Source organism: Oncorhynchus keta, chromosome 17, assembly GCF_023373465.1.
Source record: "Oncorhynchus keta strain PuntledgeMale-10-30-2019 chromosome 17, Oket_V2, whole genome shotgun sequence".
Taxonomy (NCBI): Eukaryota; Metazoa; Chordata; class Actinopteri; order Salmoniformes; family Salmonidae; genus Oncorhynchus; species Oncorhynchus keta.
In genome coordinates this window covers 61,741,751-61,747,209 of record NC_068437.1, presented here as the reverse complement: position 1 = coordinate 61,747,209, position 5,459 = coordinate 61,741,751, and the positions used below count along the sequence as shown (strand labels likewise).

At 36.4% G+C, this 5,459-nt stretch overlaps 1 long non-coding RNA gene across 2 annotated transcripts; it reads left to right on the top strand.

The window, feature by feature from the left end:
- The first annotated feature begins 1,151 nt into the window (after positions 1-1,151).
- On the top strand, positions 1,152-3,587 carry LOC127908533 (uncharacterized). Of its 2 annotated transcripts, none has more exons than XR_008067582.1 (3): positions 1,152-2,192; positions 2,581-2,974; positions 3,363-3,587. It is a non-coding gene; the product is annotated as an uncharacterized LOC127908533 (long non-coding RNA). The 2 variants fall into 2 exon arrangements; XR_008067581.1 differs by lacking the exon at positions 1,152-2,192 and adding an exon at positions 2,223-2,580 and having other exon boundaries at positions 2,782-2,974.
- Positions 3,588-5,459: the final 1,872 nt, after the last annotated feature.

The following is a 5,459-nucleotide window of genomic DNA, read 5'->3' as shown; positions in this document are numbered from 1 at the left end:
CATGTCATTGGCATCGGACAAACCATATACACATTGGCCAATACCACCCAATTCGGCGTTGATTCATCCAAAGTGTATTGCAAATGCCATATGGTAATTGCCAGTTGTAACACTTTAAAAATTCAACAGGGGGCAAATGCGCTCCACCGGGGTTTTTCATATTGGATATGTAACCCAAATTAATGTCCAAAAGTAAAATTTTGAAAAAATGAACTTTTTTCAAAAACTTATCACCCCTTAAAAAGTGCTTTCTGGACCGTTTTTCGAACTTCTTTCGATTTTTTGTCAATTACACATGTGTAAGAACTGTATGAATATACTTTTGTCCAATTTTATTATCATAATTTTTTAATTTTTTTATATGCGCATAAGGAATATGTTTTGTCCAATTCCAATATGATTTCATAGGAAGTCAAAAGTCAAAAGTCAAAAATGTCAAAATTTTGTAAAAACTTCACACACCCATAAAAAGTGCTTTCTGGACCGTTTTTCGAAATTCTTTCGATTTTTTGTCAATTACACATGTGTAAGAACTGTATGAATATACTTTTGTCCAATTTTATTATCATAATTTTTTTTTTTTTTTTTTACATGCGCATAAGGAATATGTTTTGTCCAATTCCAATATGATTTCATAGGAAGTCAAAAGTCAAAAGTCAAAAATGTCAAAATTTTGTAAAAACTTCACACACCCATAAAAAGTGCTTTCTGGACCGTTTTTCGAAATTCTTTCGATTTTTTGTCAATTACACATGTGTAAGAACTGTATGAATATACTTTTGTCCAATTTTATTATCATAATTTTTTTTTTTTTTTTTTTTACATGCGCATAAGGAATATGTTTTGTCCAATTCCAATATGATTTCATAGGAAGTCAAAGTCAAAAGTCAAAAATGTCAAAATTTTGTAAAAACTTCACACACCCTTAAAAAAGTGCTTTCTGGACCGTTTTTGAAATTCTTTCAATTTTTTTGTCAATTACACATGTGTAAGAACTGTATGAATATACTTTTGTCCAATTTTATTATCATATTTTTTTATATATTTTTTTAATTGTGCATAAGGATTTTTTTGTGGGCCAAATGACGTAAGAAATTTGACATGCTCAAAAATCCTGCAGAAATGCAAAATTGACTGGCCTGATGAACTCGGGATGGCCGGGCAGTGATAGTTGTTCCTTTCCATCACTCGTTGTGTTGACTTCATCATGTCCATTTTGTGATGTTTTTTCACTATATAATCATATTGCAAGTGCACGTGCATTTGCAATATGTTTCAATGTGCATTTACCATATGAAATTTGACCTTGCTCAAAAATGCAAAATTGACTGGTCTGATGAACACAGGATGGCCGAGCAGTGATAGTTGTACATTTCCATCACTTGTTGTGTTGATTTCATCATGTCCATTAGGTGATGTTTTTACACTATAGAATCATATTGCAAGTGCGCGCGCATTTGCAATATGTTTCAATGTGCATTTACCATATGAAATTTGAAATGCTCAAAAATGCAAAATTGACTGGTCTGATGGACACAGGATGGCCGAGCAGTGATAGTTGTACATTTCCATCACTCGTTGTGTTGATTTCATCATGTCCATTAGGTGATGTTTTTTCACTATAGAATCATATTGCAAGTGCGCGCGCATTTGCAATATGTTTCAATGTGCATTTACCATATGAAATTTGAAATGCTCAAAAATGCAAAATTGACTGGTCTGATGGACACAGGATGGCCGAGCAGTGATAGTTGTACATTTCCATCACTTGTTGTGTTGATTTCATCATGTCCATTAGGTGATGTTTTTTCACTATAGAATCATATTGCAAATGCACGTGCATTGTTGTGCAACTGGTAACCCAAAAATTAAAATATGGTTGTAAATGCATTTACCGGTCATTCTGATATTAATGCTCGCTATGGGAACACAGGATGGCCGGGCAGTGATAGTTGTACATTTCCATCACTCGTTGTGTTGATTTCATCATGTCCATTAGGTGATGTTTTTACACTATAGAATCATATTGCAAGTGCGCGCGCATTTGCAATATGTTTCAATGTGCATTTACCATATGAAATTTGACATGCTCAAAAATGCAAAATTGACTGGTCTGATGGACACAGGATGGCCGAGCAGTGATAGTTGTACATTTCCATCACTCGTTGTGTTGATTTCATCATGTCCATTAGGTGATGTTTTTCACTATAGAATCATATTGCAAGTGCGCGCGCATTTGCAATATGTTTCAATGTGCATTTACCATATGAAATTTGACATGCTCAAAAATGCAAAATTGACTGGTCTGATGAACACAGGATGGCTGAGCAGTGATAGTTGTACATTTCCATCACCTGTTGTGTTGATTTCATCATGTCCATTTGTTTATGTTTTCTCACTTTTGCAAAGTCACTGTGCATTTGCAATATGGTTCAATGGGCAGGTACCATCACAAATTTGTCATGCTATAAAAATCCTGCAGGAATGTGAAATTGACTGGTCTGATGAACACAGGATGGCCGAGCAGTGATAGTTGTACATTTCCATCACTTGTTGTGTTGATTTCATCATGTCCATTAGGTGATGTTTTTTCACTATAGAATCATATTGCAAATGCACGTGCATTGTTGTGCAACTGGTAACCCAAAAATAAAAATATGGTTGTAAATGCATTTACCGGTCATTCTGATATTAATGCTCGCTATGGGAACACAGGATGGCCGGGCAGTGATAGTTGTACATTTCCATCACTCGTTGTGTTGATTTCATCATGTCCATTAGGTGATGTTTTTACACTATAGAATCATATTGCAAGTGCGCGCGCATTTGCAATATGTTTCAATGTGCATTTACCATATGAAATTTGAAATGCTCAAAAATGCAAAATTGACTGGTCTGATGGACACAGGATGGCCGAGCAGTGATAGTTGTACATTTCCATCACTCGTTGTGTTGATTTCATCATGTCCATTAGGTGATGTTTTTCACTATAGAATCATATTGCAAGTGCGCGCGCATTTGCAATATGTTTCAATGTGCATTTACCATATGAAATTTGACATGCTCAAAAATGCAAAATTGACTGGTCTGATGAACACAGGATGGCTGAGCAGTGATAGTTGTACATTTCCATCACCTGTTGTGTTGATTTCATCATGTCCATTTGTTTATGTTTTCTCACTTTTGCAAAGTCACTGTGCATTTGCAATATGGTTCAATGGGCAGGTACCATCACGAATTTGTCATGCTATAAAAATCCTGCAGGAATGTGAAATTGACTGGTCTGATGAACACAGGATGGCCGAGCAGTGATAGTTGTACATTTCCATCACTTGTTGTGTTGATTTCATCATGTCCATTAGGTGATGTTTTTTCACTATAGAATCATATTGCAAATGCACGTGCATTGTTGTGCAACTGGTAACCCAAAAATAAAAATATGGTTGTAAATGCATTTACCGGTCATTCTGATATTAATGCTCGCTATGGGAACACAGGATGGCCGGGCAGTGATAGTTGTACATTTCCATCACTCGTTGTGTTGATTTCATCATGTCCATTAGGTGATGTTTTTACACTATAGAATCATATTGCAAGTGCGCGCATTTGCAATATGTTTCAATGTGCATTTACCATATGAAATTTGAAATGCTCAAAAATGCAAAATTGACTGGTCTGATGGACACAGGATGGCCGAGCAGTGATAGTTGTACATTTCCATCACTCGTTGTGTTGATTTCATCATGTCCATTAGGTGATGTTTTTTCACTATAGAATCATATTGCAAGTGCGCGCGCATTTGCAATATGTTTCAATGTGCATTTACCATATGAAATTTGAAATGCTCAAAAATGCAAAATTGACTGGTCTGATGGACACAGGATGGCCGAGCAGTGATAGTTGTACATTTCCATCACTCGTTGTGTTGATTTCATCATGTCCATTAGGTGATGTTTTTACACTATAGAATCATATTGCAAGTGCGCGCATTTGCAATATGTTTCAATGTGCATTTACCATATGAAATTTGACATGCTCAAAAATGCAAAATTGACTGGTCTGATGAACACAGGATGGCTGAGCAGTGATAGTTGTACATTTCCATCACCTGTTGTGTTGATTTCATCATGTCCATTTGTTTATGTTTTCTCACTTTTGCAAAGTCACTGTGCATTTGCAATATGGTTCAATGGGCAGGTACCATCACAAATTTGTCATGCTATAAAAATCCTGCAGGAATGTGAAATTGACTGGTCTGATGAACACAGGATGGCCGAGCAGTGATAGTTGTACATTTCCATCACTTGTTGTGTTGATTTCATCATGTCCATTAGGTGATGTTTTTCACTATAGAATCATATTGCAAATGCACGTGCATTGTTGTGCAACTGGTAACCCAAAAATTAAAATATGGTTGTAAATGCATTTACCGGTCATTCTGATATTAATGCTCGCTATGGGAACACAGGATGGCCGGGCAGTGATAGTTGTACATTTCCATCACTCGTTGTGTTGATTTCATCATGTCCATTAGGTGATGTTTTTACACTATAGAATCATATTGCAAGTGCGCGCGCATTTGCAATATGTTTCAATGTGCATTTACCATATGAAATTTGACATGCTCAAAAATGCAAAATTGACTGGTATGATGGACACAGGATGGCCGAGCAGTGATAGTTGTACATTTCCATCACTCGTTGTGTTGATTTCATCATGTCCATTAGGTGATGTTTTTACACTATAGAATCATATTGCAAGTGCGCGCGCATTTGCAATATGTTTCAATGTGCATTTACCACATGAAATTTGACATGCTCAAAAATGCAAAATTGACTGGTCTGATGGACACAGGATGGCCGAGCAGTGATAGTTGTACATTTCCATCACTCGTTGTGTTGATTTCATCATGTCCATTAGGTGATGTTTTTTCACTATAGAATCATATTGCAAGTGCGCGCATTTGCAATATGTTTCAATGTGCATTTACCACATGAAATTTGACATGCTCAAAAATGCAAAATTGACTGGTCTGATGGACACAGGATGGCCGAGCAGTGATAGTTGTACATTTCCATCACTCGTTGTGTTGATTTCATCATGTCCATTAGGTGATGTTTTTTCACTATAGAATCATATTGCAAGTGCGCGCGCATTTGCAATATGTTTCAATGTGCATTTACCATATGAAATTTGACATGCTCAAAAATGCAAAATTGACTGGTCTGATGAACACAGGATGGCTGAGCAGTGATAGTTGTACATTTCCATCACTCGTTGTGTTGATTTCATCATGTCCATTTGTTTATGTTTTCTCACTTTTGCAAAGTCACTGTGCATTTGCAATATGGTTCAATGGGCAGGTACCATCACGAATTTGTCATGCTATAAAAATCCTGCAGGAATGTGAAATTGACTGGCCCGATGAACTCGGGATAGCTGGGCAGTGATTCTGGTTC